General features: G+C 34.8%; 1 pseudogene; it reads right to left on the bottom strand.

Annotated features, from left to right (window-relative positions):
• Positions 1-3,950: 3,950 nt before the first annotated feature.
• On the bottom strand, positions 3,951-12,271 carry LOC120090779 (annotated as a pseudogene).
• Between the last annotated feature and the right edge of the window lie 3,353 nt (positions 12,272-15,624).

Consider the following 15,624-nt stretch of genomic DNA (forward strand, 5'->3'; position numbering starts at 1 on the left):
CCACGTATATGCGGTTTAGTTCGTTTTCAAATTCGATTTTGGCATTTTTAAAAAATCCATGTTATATTATTTTTTAATTAAAAAACGGTTCGGTTCGATTTGGTTTTAAATTCGGTTTTGTTCTTTAAATTAAAAGCGGTTCGGTTTTAAATTCGGTTTCTCTTTCTCTAAATATATAAATAAATAAATATATATATCTATATATTAGTTGAAAATGGTTCAGTTTGGTTTCAAATTCGGTTTTCAAAAGTAAAACTGAACCGAATCGAATTAATTCGGTTTCAAAATTTCTTCAACCGGATCAAACCACATTTTTCGGTTTCATTGAGTTTTCGGTTCGGTTTTTAGAAACAGTTTGATTTTTGCAGTTTGAAAGACCACCCCTATTAGGGTTTCCGTTAAACCCTAAGTAACTAAGAATGGGCTTCTACCCATTAATTAAGAATCTAGGACCTTAATTAATTAGATCATATAATATGGTCAATTCTAATAAAATAACTCAATGTGATAAATTATTAATCCACATACATAGCTCATACTTTAATTAAACGTATTATTATTTAAATACGTCTAACATCAGGAGGTTAATTCCCTAATATTCTTGAGGTGACAAATTTATTTTGGAAGGTCAAATTAAATTAAAATAAAAATTTGTAATGGTCTTTGGACATTCATAATTATTAATCATTATTCCTTTTAATAATGATGAATAAAATATGAGATATTTAAAAACCAACATAAAAATTTTCTTTTTCTACGAAAGATCATTTTCTTTAAATTAACATGAGAAAAATAAATATCGTTCTTTGAACGAGTTTGCGGGGTGTTGTTGCCTTTCCCATATACAAAAGATCACCGAACCCTTTATCTTTGTTTACCGACTATGTTAGCATATTTTTGGATGCCCAATCACGTCTACTATCAAGACTGTGGTGACTTCATTTTCTTTTTTTTGGAAACAAAGTCAGTTGCTCTGCATTGCAAATTCGTAGTGATATTAAAAGTTTTTTTTAGAAATTATATCTAAAATTTATGGCTTCACATTTGGGTCAATTTATATCGGAATTCCAAAAGTGTGAAATTTTAACAAATTTGCAATAACTGGGACAAATATAGGATAAATTTTGTAAATAGAAAAAAAAAGTGAAAAGTGAAAATTAGATTCTTAATGTTATGGTATGATCATCAAATAACTTGGAATTATCACAAATATGACACTTGCTAAAAAGTAATAAAACTAATATAATAATAATAATAATAATAATAATAATAAAACATTTTAATATCAGCATAGAAGAGAGTTCCGAATTTTAATTTTAATTTCTTTTTTTGAAAGATCAAATTTTGAAATTTTTATTTTAAAAAAAATAGTGAATTTAACACCACGAAGAAAAGAGGTTTACGTTCAACCGTGTGACTTTTGTTTGTCTGTCACGTGTCAGGTTAAATTGGGAAGCATAATTAATTTTAACATTTATTTTTAAGATAAAGTAATATTTTGTTTAGTATAGTTTTCGAATTTGTTTGATTATAGTTTACCTATTTTTAAGATATCAAATTTTACTCATATCACTAATGATTGGTGTTCAACAAGCGGAAGCAATTGAATCTTAAGTACTTTAATTTCATTAATTTTAACAATCAAGCAAATATGTTCATCAACTTAGATAATAATAGAAGAAATTCTCTCAATTCTATTTGACGACGTGTCAAATCAAGCGTATTAGTTAGAAAACCAATTAAGAGTATTTAGTTCAAATATTTTCGCTGGACTATTTTCTCTGGCACGTGTCCACCGCCGGTAATGCAGTCTACAACGATGGTGTTATGTTATCCTTTGCAAAAAAAAGATGAATTACTGCAATTTACATTTAAGTGAACAATTAATTTAGGATAAAACCAAGTAAAAAAAAAAAAAACAATTAAATGTTAAATGAAAAAACTAAAACCAAATCTTGTTGCCGAAGGAGATTAATTATATCCCAGTTGCTCTCAAACGGCCAAACTCCCCTTCACCCGTCGGAGCCTAACTTTTCAATGTAAACCACTGCCGGACGGTGAACAACAGACGGCGAGGACAGCTGGATGGTGAGAGAGAGACGGCTGGCTTCTGAAACTTTTAGGTCACATGAAGAGGTTTTTTTTTTTTTTTAAGAATGTTTTAAGATATTTTAACATGTTTTTTTTATAATTATTTTCTTTAATTAACTTTTAATTGATTCTTCAACTAATGCAATTGAATTGACTAATCATCAAATAGTATTAATGTCCGCATTAACACATAATGGACTAATAAGTATTCGATTAACTTAAAGTTAAATTAGAGACCGTTTAGAAACATTTTACAAACGTGAGGGATTAGAGTGATTGTTTTAAAACTTTAATAACCAAATAGACATGAACTTTAAATCTTAGATTAAAAGTGTATTTTATTCGAAACTTTTTCTAAATCCAAAATGTTAACCTGCATATACGTATATATACAAGTTGATATACACATAATATTTTAAGAATGCATGCCAACTTTTTTTAATTTTCTTTTAAATATTTATTTGTTTTTTAAAAAAAAAAACTTTTTTTTTCTTTTAAAACATGGCTAAAAATTTGATAATTTAGATGAGAAAGATGAAAACTATAATAAATAAATTGTTGTTAGAAGATAAGTATAATTTTAAAAAAACCAAAAACTAAGAATTAAATTGATGCCTAAAGGAAATCCTACGTCCTATTTGTTTTATGCTTTTAGATTTAAGTTCAGTAAATATGTGTTAGTAGATAATCTTCTGAATTCTGTTTTTTAAAATTATTTCCATATTCTAGTCCAAATCTAACAAATTTTGTAAACAACAATTTTATATTTTAAGAATATTCTGATTTTGAATTCAAAGAAAAATTATATTAAGAATAAATAAATTAACAAATATCTTATTTCATTTTATAGAGTCAATTTTTTTAAATTAAAAAAAATGTATTATATATTATATTATAAATTATATAATATACAAAAATACTAATTATATAAACTTTTAGTATAAGAAATTGATTAATTAATTAATAATAATTTATATTTCACGATAAATATATTTTTAAATATCAAATACAATTTAAAAAGTTGTTTTCAAATCTAGAAAAATGAACAAAAAGATTTATAAATATAACAAAATTTCATTGTCTATCTGCGATAAACCGCAATAGGCTATTATATATATCTATTATGACACAAAAGATATAAATAGTAGTTTATCGCAGTCTATCGTAGATAAATAGATTGTAATATGTTGTTATTATTTGCAAATATTTTCAGCAGCTTTGTGATTTAAAATAATTTCTTTTATTTAAATTGAAATTTAATTTTTCAATCTACTATCAAACACATATATGAAAACATGAAAATACAATTTTATTTTCATTGAATTCGTTGTTTTCAAATCACCAACCAAATAAAAAAATTTGGAAAAAAAAAACAACAATAAACTAGTAGTTAGAAACTAATTTTAATATTTATTGAAACCATGCAAACTAAGATTAAAACCAAAATAAATTACATAAACTAAAATCGAAGCAAACACAACATACCAAAATATTATGCTTTAAATCAAACTAAACCAAAGAAATATAATAATAGATCATTGAAATCATATTACAAAGAGAAAGCTGAAATATAAGTGTGAAGATTTTATAGAGAGGAAAATATTGTGGAGAATTGGTATTAGATTTCTCAACCATTACAAGTGAATGAATGCGAGCCTAAGTACAAGAGAAGCTAAGACCGATTTTTAGTTATACAATAAACAAACTAAATAACATTACGTAAAACCATTACATCTTAATATTAACTAAAGGCTGCAGAAAACTTAGAAACGACTGAGTAAACAGAGCCATGGTTGGTTGAAATCTATTGACTTGTTCGAAGATACTTTCTTGAAAAATTCCTTGCCAGATTTCATTTCCTATGTCATGTCATCATCTCGTGCAACAGAAATTACATCGTCAATGAGCAGAGTGATGTTTTGATGAGAAGAACCACCTTCTTCAACAGCTCTGTTGGCCTTTTTAGCAAGCTCTTTGCATCTCTCTCTAATCTCTTTTTTCTTCCTCTCTTCCATTCATCACTCTTTCAATGGCTTTCATCACATTCTCTTTTTTCGCTGTTACCCCAATCTCCTCTTCCTCTCCCCACTGCAAAGACGTTTCCACACCCACACTTACCCCGATTTTCAGTATCTTCACGATCAGTGCCTCGTTGAAGAATTGATCTGAAAATAGAGGCCATGTGATCAGAGGAACCCCCCCGGATATCCCTTCGAGCGTCGAGTTCCAACCGCAATGCGTCAAGAAGCTTCCGATTGCTGGGTGGGAGAGTATCATCACTTGTGGCCCCCAACCACGAATCACCAACCCTCTCCATTCTGTTTTCTCCTTGAAACCATACTCCTCCATCCATTTTTGCAACTCCTCTGTTTCGTTCCCTTCCCGAATCACCCAAATGAATGGCCTCTTTGATGCCTCTAGACCCAGTCCAAGCTCTATGAGTTGAGCCGTCGTCACATTGCAAATGCTTCCTAATGAGACGTACACCACAGAGCCCAGCTGCTGTCCATCCATCCACTTGATGCATTGATGTTGGTCGATGGTAGCTTTGTTGCCTCTTTCGGCTTTGTCGAGTTTGTCGTTGTTACAAAGCGAAACAGGGCCATCGCACCACACTTTTTCAGAAAGGCCTTCGAATTTTATATACTAAGCTAAATTCTCAGTCTCCATCTCCTTGAACGAATTCATAATAACACCGTAGGACTTCAGATTAGCCTCCCCCGTCTCGCGCTCAAACGCTACAAAGTCTTGATCGGTGTGTTTTGGTAACTTAGCCCTGCAAAACTGGGTATCATAACTAGGTAAATCAGGGATAATTACGAGAGCGTGATCTGGGAAGGAATGAAGAAGGGGCTCCTTGTTTACTAAAGTGGCCATACACATAAGAGTAAAACATGAGGCACTGGAGAAAACGAGTATGGGGATGTGGAATTTTTTAGCAAGTTTTATGGTCCAAGGGAGGGATCGGAGATAATGCAAGTGGGTCGGGGAGTGAGTTTATGGAAGAGTTCCATACATGGGTCGCGAAGGAGAAAAGTGGCTTTCAAGAATTTGGAGGCGGAATTGAAGGAAGGGAGTAAGTCTAGATTCTCGCAACCTTGGGGGAGGCTGGCTTGGATGCAGGGGAATGGAAGTTGGAGGACATGGATTTGGAAGCCGAATCGATGGCGCAAGAAAGAACAGAGTGGTTGCGAGCAACATTATGAGGGGTGGTGATGATGGTGATTATGGCTCAGTTAAGATAATGAAAAATGTAAAAGAAGAGGAAACTCACAGAAAGCGGGAGGCAGGGAGATTCAGGGAGAGAGCGAGAGGTAGAGAGATTCAAGGAGAGAGCAAGAACTACTGCTATCTATCTTCGATTATTTTCAACACACAACATAAAGAATACAACTGCTTATGTTTTAAAGTACAGAGCCCTAAACACAAGGGCAAAATAGTAAATGAATAAATAATGTCAGTGACATGTGTCACTCTTCAATAGGAGGCCCTTCCATAGAATTGGCTTGCTGGGATAGGGCTACATCACCTATTGACATGGGCTGGTTAGGCTTGTTGTTCTTTGTCCTTAATATCCCCCCTCAAACGAGGCGGTAGTTCAACGATGTCGAGTTTGCGTCGAAGCGTGAAGAATTGACTATGTGTAAGAGTTTTAGTAAGCCAGTCAGCTACTTGATCAATAGAGGGAACGTACCGAACATCTAGAAGGCCTTGGAGAACTCTATCACGTACAAAGTGTATGTCAATCTCAATATTCTTCGTCCGAGCATGAAACACAAGATTGACTGCTAATGCACGAGCACTTAGATTATCACACCATAGGGTTGGTTTGGTACGTTGATGAACTCCAATCTCCCCAAGAAGTTGTTGAATCCAAATGATCTCAGCAGAGGCATGAACAAGCACCTTGTATTCTGATTCAGTACTTGAACGAGCCACAACGGACTGCTTTTTCGATGACCATGATACAAGTGTGCCACCAAGAAAGACACAATACGCAGCAACAGATTTACGGTCATCTAAGTTTGCTGCCCAATCAGCGTCAGAGAATGATGAAATGGATAAATCGGAGTTTGGTTGAATACAAAGCCCATAGTGCTTGGTACCGCTAAGATAGCGAAGAAGATGTTTGACAGCAACCCAGTGAGTATTGGTAGGACATTTTAAAAACTGAATAAGTTGATTTACCATGAAAGTGATGTCCGACCGAGTGGTGGTGAGGTATTGGAGAGCCTTGATTGTACTTCGATATAAGAAGGGATCAATAAGAGGTGTACCATTGTGAATTGATAGGTGTTTGCTCATTAAACTTGGGGAAGGGGCAGCCTTGAGATCGGACATGTTAAGCTTGTACAAAAGATCATTAACATATTTCTCTTGACTGAGTAGTAGCCCTTATTTTAGATATTTAATCTGTACACCCAGAAAGTAGTGAAGAGGACCAAGATCCTTAAGAGCAAACCGAGTAGCTGACATATGAACCAACCGATGTATAAGAGCATAATCATTTCCAGTAACAATCACATCATCCACATAAATTAACAGCAACAGAATAGTTGGTCCTTGCTTAAAAATATAGATGGAAGTATCTGACCTGGCATTTTGGAACCCTCAAGCTAGGAGTTCGTCTTTAAGTTAGGAGACCATAAATGGCCTTATTCAGCTTACATACATGATGAGGATAGTAAGGATCAACATACCCATTGACTTATGTAAACATCCTCATCTAACTTACTATTCAAGAAGGCGTTTTTGAAACCAAGTTGTCTCATTTTCCATCCATAAGCAACAACAAGGGTAAGCACTATACGAATGGTTGAAGCTTTAACAACTGGACTAAACGTTTCAAAAAAGTCAATACCTGGAGTCTGATGAAAACCTTTGGCAACCAACCGTGCCTTGTAGCGTTGAATCACCCCATCAGATTGTCTTTTAATTTAAAGACCCACTTGGCACCGACAACATTCAAGGAGGGAGAATAAGGAACAAGGTTCCACGTACCATTTTTCATGAGGGCTGCATACTCTTTATCCATTGTACATTTCCATTGTGGTGTGGTAAGAGCATCACACACTCGTGTAGGCTCAGTCATAGATCAATTTTTCTTTGTCTGAGTGTTCAGTATCCGAGGCTTGAAAATTCCAGCCTTTCCTCTGGTTATCATAGGATACGTGGGAAGATGGAGGGAAAGGGTAAATGGGATAGGATCGGGTGAGGATTCATGTGTAGGAATGGGTGGTGAAAGTGGGGCATTGGGCACAGCAGGGGGCGAAGGGGGGTTAAGGTGGGGTATTGGATCAGCTGGCAAATTGCTAGGCAGTGGGTTCTGTTTTGAGGGAAAAGGGGTGGTTCTGATTTGAGGGCAGAGGGATGTAGGAGAGATTGGAGAAGGAGCATTTGCGGAAGGATTAAACACTGATGGATTTGGGACTGGTAAGTGAGCAGAACTGGAGATAGCAGCAGGGTCACTAGGACACAAAGGAGGGGAAGGTTGAAGATATTCGGGTAAGGCAGTGGCAGTAGGCAGCCACGGTACAAGGGCTGTTGGTTGTGTTAAAGCTGCTGGTGTACCTGTGAAAGCATGCTGAATGGGAAAATCATCTTTAAACACTACATGCCGAGATATACAAATTTTCCAGCCAGAGTCAGATATTTGTATCCTTTATGCTTAGAACTAGGCCCAAAATAAACACACTTATCCGTGCGATAGTGCAGTTTGTGACTATTATACTGTCTTAAACAAGGAAAGCAAGTACATCAAAAAAAATTTAGATCTTCAAACACGAGTATTTTACCAGTCAATAACTCAACAAGGGACTTACCTTGTAGAGTCGGGATTGGCATACCATTTATGAGATAGGTAGCATAGGCAAAGGCCTCCCACCAATAAGTAAGAGGATAGATGCTTGAACCAACATGGTAAGTCCCTTCTCAAAAATATTCCCGTGTTTCCTTTCAGCCCTACCATTTTGTGCCGATGTATAAGGACATGAGAAATGAGAAACAGTCCCCTCTTTCCCACAAAGCTGATGCACTTTAACAAATTCTCCCCCATTATTTGATTGAAGTTTTTTTACTGTCCCATTATACTGTTGTTTAATCATGGAAGTGAAATGTTGATAGGCTGCTACAGTGTCACTTTTCAGGTGTAAAGGGTAAATCCAAGTGTATCTACTATAGTCATCAACAAATATAACATAGTAATGATACCCTTCAGATGATAAGAGAGGTGCTGGCCCCCATAGATCAGTGTGAACTAAATCAAACATGTTAGTGGATCTTGACTCAGAAGTTGGAAAAGCAAGTGCATGAGATTTTCCATACTGACAATAGTCACAAAAGGAAACTTTATCATTAACAATAGTAGGAAGGTTACATTGAGTAATGGCAAGTTCTAGTGTTTTCAAGGCAGGATGACCAAGTCGTTTGTACCATACATTCTTAGACACTTTCATTCTAGGGGACTGACTCAAACTTGATACATTCAAAATAGGTAGATGATTATTTATGTGCATTATATTCTTCTGATTAGACTCTTCAGTGGAACTCCCTCTCGAACAGACTTTCACATCCTCAAGTTGGTACAGACCATCTTTAAGCTGACCCTTCAGCATGATTAGTCCCGTGTCCTTGTCCTTGATGAGACAGAAACCATTATAAAACTCAATAAGTATATTGTTATCCTTAGTAAGCTTGGATACACTCACAAGGTTTTTGGTAATGTTAGGAACACATAAGACATCTTTCAAATTCAGCTTAACATATTCATTCACAAGAGAAGTATCACCTATATGAGAAATCTTAAGACTGTCACCATTTGCAACTACAACTGACTTCTTACCTCCATATTTATTTGGGTTACCAAGATTGGTGTAGTCTGTTGTAACATGGCTTGATCCACCACTATCTGCATACCAACTCGGATCAATAAAAATTTCAGGACCTGCCATGCACGGTTGAGAAGTATGTGAAGTCATAAAGGCAAATTGATTTTGTTGAGAAAGCCCTTTGTTTCACCGATGATTGACATGACCTCCCCTGTTCTGAGAAAAGGTTGGTGGTGCAAGCTCTTTGTTAAACCGACCATAATAATAGTAGGTTGTGTGGCCAAGTCGGCCACACACTTGGCAAGTTGGTTTGTTCCCTCTTCCCCCGCCTCAGCCTCTGTTACCTCCATGTCCTCTCTGATTTCCACTGAAGTTGTTGTTGTTGTTGTTCCCCTGGGTTCTTGAGTTTGGATAGAAAGGAGAGCTTCTTGTGTTGGTAAGATTAACTGAGGCATTGTGACTGAAACCAATTGACACATTTTATGTTGCTTGATGATCTAACCGTTTCTCAAAAAGAAGTAGCTCTAACTGCATATCTAACCAAGACACTTCCGATTTACTTTGAATCGTGGAAACCATAGCATTGTATTCCTCATCCAGCCTTAGAAGTACCTGTGACACCAAGGCCCTAGTCGAGACTGGACTACCAGCTTGTTCTAACTTATCAGCATTACCTTTCATTGTTCTCAAATATTCCTCCATTTTTAAATTTCCTTTTTTAGTGGATTGAAAAACTTGCCTGAGGTAATCCTTTTCAGCACGTGATTGAACACCAAAGAGTTTGTTGATATTTTTCCACAGCATCTCAGCGCTCTCACATCCCATGAGTTGGACAACTACTTTAGGGGGTCATAGAATTGTACAGCCATCCAAGAAGCAATTGATCAATTGCCATCCAGGCTTCAAACTGAGGATTAACCTCTACAGCTATGGTTGAGCTCGAACTCCCAGCGCTTCCACTTGAAAATCCATCAGAAATAGAGCCTCCAGCAGTAGTTTCACCAAGAGTCACTGCACTTGAAGCATTTATATCTCCACCTACAGGTTGAAGGTACGTAGGAGGACATGGCTTTTGGCTGGTGAGATGGCCTTCAAGCCGGTAACTCCTCAATATTGGCAGGGCTAGATTCTTCCACAATAGAAAATTGCTCCATGGTAACGGACAGAAATGCACGTTATCATAGTGCTAAGTTATTAAAAATGATGGATTGCAATGATGAAAAATAATAAATTTGTCCATTAAGCATAAAATCTATAATAGTGCGATCGCGTGCATCAGTGCATTGGAACTATTGATTTTCGTATTTTTTATGCAGAATATGCGTTAACGCATTGTAGAGATTGCGATCATAGAAATTCATCGGTCGAGTGCAACTTCACTGCAAGACTTTGCATTGATCGCGCTCGCAAATATTCACCCAAAAAGAATCACCGCAACATGGTGGACGCATCTAGACGAAAGGACAATTAAGATCGATGGGACAGAAAGCTGATAGTAATCAGATCCAAATTAAGTTGACAGTCGATAACGGTCACAAAGTATATCCAGCTTTATCGGTGACAATTATCTGGCACATCAGTCAGGAATTAAAGTTGTCCCATCTGAACAACCAGGAAAGAGAAGTCGCCTTTCACCTTTTGATGCCCTATAAATACCAAGTGCATTCTTTAGAGAAGAGGTGAAGCAGTTGATTAGTTCACCATTTTTAGTTCACACCTCTGCCCATAGTATTCTTTCACTTTTTTAAGGCAGACACGAGGAAGAAGTTGTGTCGGTAGATCATTTTGGCAAGCCTGGGAGAGCACCGAAAGCTACTAAGACGGAGAGAGGATCAACTCCTGCGAAAGCGGGAATATCTTTAGTTCAGAATAGAGATTCCAGTGTAAAAAGCCTCGGTCAGCAAGGAATTGCTACCAGGCTCTCTACCTTAACTTCCATTAGCATTTTGTACTTAATATATATATAAGAATGAAATTTCTGTCTCTATATCTGTTCACTCTCTATGATTCACACATGAGTAACTAAATTAGTTGAATGGGTTGAGAAGCGTTTAGCTAGCACAACGAGAGAATCCTCTTCTGTGTGATTATCTTGTTTATGTATGCTTCATTCGTCTATTAGAGATACTCGGGAGGGTAGTCAAGGATAGGATCTAGACTTGGGAAGGTCAGGTCAGAATCTAGGTTTGGAAGAACTGGATTAGAACGCATAAACGAGAGATAGGCGCTTAGGGATAAGCACTATTTGTTATCAACGCATCGCATGCATCTTAGCAATAAGATATGATTGTATGCAGTCACCTTGCTTTCTTGCATTTTGCATCAATGCATAGGACAAGAGTAGAGACTTAGGAATAAGCTCTACGGACATTTTGCATGTAACACGTGCGTCCTAGATTTAGGAGCATTGCATTTCCATTAGAAAATGACTTGCTGTGCATGGAAGTAGCATGACCGCATAGTCTGATGCATTCCCAAGTAACGCTAGCTAAAGATCTTCTCAAACCGTTCATCGCATACTCATTGCTTCTATCAACACAACTTTGTTTCTCAAATCCGCTACATTTATTTATTTCTTTCTATCGACACAACAGCAAACCAACCACTTCATTTATTTACCCGGTTACCGCAAAGTTTTCATAAGAAAATTATCAACGCAAACTATTTTCACAAGTCCCTGTGATCGACCCTGGACTTACCAGGAAACTCAGGGGAATTTACACTTGAATTCCGCTGGGGAAACTTGAGTGCACAACATAATTCCACCAACGCATATCATCCATATTTCCATTCAATAAAATAACGCATCACTCCGGTCGAGTTTAATGGAGGTAATTTGGTTAAGGAGTTGATTTAATGGAGGGCTGCTGAAAGTAGTGTTCGTGGGATGCAGGGAAAAATTTGTGTTGGAATTGGCGTTGGCCATTAGATCAGCTCTGATACCAAGTTAAGATAATGAAAAACGTAAGAGAAGAGGAAACTCACAGAAAGCAAGAGGCAAAGAGATTCAGGGAGAGAGTAAGAACTACTGCTATCTATCTTCGATTATTTTCAACACACAACATAAAGAATATAACTGCTTATGTTTTAAAGTACAGAGCCCTAAACACAAGGGCAAAACAGTAAATGAATAAACAATGTCAGTGACATGTGTCACTCTTCAATAGGAGGCCCTTCCACAGAATTGACTGGCTGGGATAGGGCCATATCACCTATTGACATGGGTTGGTTAGGCTTGTTGTTCTTTGTCCTTAATAGGCTCCACGGTGAGCGAGAAGCTTGGCGAGGTCAATCTAAGGTAGCATATGGCCTTGTGCCATGAAAGGGAAGAGAAGAAAGTGAAGGGAAGCCATTAAAGAGACTGAAGAAACTAATAATGACGAAGGAGAACTATACTTTTCAGGTTCTTATATAGGAAAAAATAGACTGTAGACGGCTTTCATGTGTTGGTTTTTTCTAATAACAGTCAACATGGGCAATGCATGTTAATTTTTTACTATCTTTATTATAATATATATTTTATATATATGAAATTAAAGTTTCATGAGCCTAATTAGCGTAAATCGTGTGCTACCAACTTTATAAACAAAATTTTAATAATTCTAAAATTAAAATATGTATACGTAGTGGCCAAGCTACACCTTAGATTTTTATTTATAAAATTTTAAAATATATTTCGTTTAAATGTTTTATCAATTGAAATGTATTTCATTAGAGAAGGATAATGATTAGGGATGGACAATGAAACCGCATAAACCAAACCGATTTACAAAACTAAATTAAACCGAACTGAACCGAATTATCAACAAAACTGAAAAATTCGGTTCGATGTAATTTCAAAATCGAATTAAAACGGTTCGATTCAGTTTTAATTTCAAAAACTGCTTCTAAAATAGAACTGAACCGTTTTTAATATATATATATATATATATATATATATATGCACATACATTTTTAGGGTTTTTAGTTTAATTGAAACAATCTCTCGTCTCCATCTTTTCATATTCTACTACTGCTCTACCCCTTCTCCCTCCATATCTGATATCTCCATCTCTTATGATTCCGAGTATAGCACCAACACCTCCTCTCAAGTCTAAGTTAGCAGCAACGCCATCTCTCCATCTCTCCATCTCTCTACATCTTCTCTCCCTCCATCTTTCCATATCTCCATCTCTCTTGATCTTCTCCATTTTGCTGTAGCTCCACCTTCCTCGATACCTAGTGGCCGCCGACTGCTGTAGTCCGCACCGCAAGTAAGTTTTTTGTCTCTCCTTCTCTCAGTTTATTTTCTCTCTGTTTTGATTTGGATGTGATTTTTAATTTTTCCTTTTTCCTTCTCTTTCATTTTATCAACTCAATTAGGGCACAAAACCACGATTTTTGTTTCTCAACCCGACATCTCTCTAATCCATTATTCTGATTGATATTTAAATTATATTTAGAAAAATTTGTAAAATAAAAAAAGAGAAAAAGATTATGTCATGGGCAAGAGGAAGTGGAAGGAAGAAGGAAATAAAAAGCAAAGGAAACAAAATAAAAATAGTTTAAAAATGAGGGAAAAAATATGAATCCGAATTGAACCGAATATATGCGGTTCGGTTTAGTTCGATTGTACGATTCGATTTTATACATAAAAAAAATCGGTTCGGTTCAATTTGACCCCAAACCGAATCGAATCGATTCCACCCCTAGTAATGATTCAAGACTACATCTATTTTCAATCAACCTTTCAATTTAAGCTTTTTAAAAAAGTCAAAATTTCTTGTCACATATCAATTTTTTAATTAGAGGCTACACAAAAGTGATATAACCTCAGCTACATTCAAGTACTTTTCGTTGGAGAAAAACACAATATAAAAGGTAAATCAGATAATAGTATTAGCCATGATTATAAATTAGTACAAAATAGAAATTAAAACGATTAAAAATAAATAATCAGTAAAGTTATCTTACTCGTCCAGTAAACAAAAAAATCTAGAGTTTTTAGAAAGTCTAGATTTTATACAACTGCCATTGAATGGTCATAACTACGATGTTACCCATTTTAGCAACGGAAATATAATTATTTCAAATATGATGAGAATATCGAGATATGAATTTTACGAAAATGTTAATATAAATATCGATTGAATGTCTATTTCAATTGAAGTTTCTGAAAAAATTATAAGAACAAATAATTAAGATAATTAAATTAAATTACTAAAAAAATATTTAATGATTTTCAAGAAAGTTAACATGTCTATTATTTATATTATATTTATATTAGTAACTTTTTGTCACTTATTATTTTTTTTTTTTGAATTTTTCTACGATATAACGAAAATATTGATTCATCCCTAATATAGATGTTGAATCTAGGAAAACGTGAAAATATCGATGGAAATATTGACATGCTAACGAAAATTTAATACTATGGTTGGACCATTTTTTGTATTCTCTCCTTTCTTTTGAACTCTCATTCACATTTTGCTAGTTTCCTTTTGGCATTATATATAGGATATTTGTAATAGTTAATAAAAAAAAGAAAAAAAATTCTAAAATATATCACATCGTTAAAATATTTGCAAATATAGAGGTATTGTTTTGAATTTTTTCTAATTTTCAATTCCAATTGTACACCTTCTTCTTCTATTTATCTCTTTTTTTTCTTTCTTTTATACGATTTTTGCTTATTCTTTTTTTTTTTTTCTTTTCTTCGATTTTGGCTTCTTTACTTTTTTTTTTTTTTAAATATTTCATTATTTCTTTTTTTATTCTTCTTTCATTTATCGAGTTTTTTCTTCTATTTTTTTTTTTAATTTTCTTTCCTTTATCCCTTTTTTGTTTCTTTTTTTTTTTCATAAGAATTATGAGACTGTCGTATCCAAGACTTGAAAGTACCCAATTCATAAGTGATCTAACACCAACAAGCCAATCATCAAGTTTGATTATTATAATAAACATTAAATATAAATAGTAAATGAAAATAGATTTGAAAGAAATTATTTTTTTAGTCTACAAATTTGCATTGTTTTTAGAAACATTTCTTAAAAGTTTGATATAAGAAACGAGAATTGTTATCAAACAAGTTTATTTCTTAAAAAGAGAGATAGAGAAATACGAATCATATCAGACAGGCTAAATAATTTTTTTTCCTTTTTACAGGACTTTAAGAGTATGATGTCTATCATAATAAACTTGAAAAAGGGCACAGATGGCCCAAAATGAAGGGCACAAATGAAATATTTGTGTATTTATGTACCATAATATTTGTTTTCAAAATCAAACAAAGAAGAATGGTTTGGTTTGGATGTTCGCTATTTCTATAGAAGTGCCCTTGAGAGGTATTGGGAAAAAAAAGGACTCTATGAATATTTGGAAAGGACAAAGAAAGGGAGAATAAGGTGGTCAGTAGCTATCATTGACAAAAGCTACCACTGTTAGCACGTTATTGGTGATAGAAACACATTGATAACACGTTATAGGTGATAGAAGCTACCACTAATAGCACGTTATCGGTGATAGAAGCTATCACTAATAGCACGTTATCAGTTATAAAAGCTACCACTGATAGCACGTTATCGATGATAGAAGCCACCACTGATAGTATGTTATCGGTGATAGAGATCACTGCTAGCATGATATCAATGAGATCATTGATAACATTTTATTAGTGAAACAAGCTATTACTAATAACCACGATATGAATGATATTAGTGATATCGGT

This window comes from Benincasa hispida, chromosome 11 (genome assembly GCF_009727055.1).
Source record: "Benincasa hispida cultivar B227 chromosome 11, ASM972705v1, whole genome shotgun sequence".
In the NCBI taxonomy this organism is placed as follows: domain Eukaryota; kingdom Viridiplantae; phylum Streptophyta; class Magnoliopsida; order Cucurbitales; family Cucurbitaceae; genus Benincasa; species Benincasa hispida.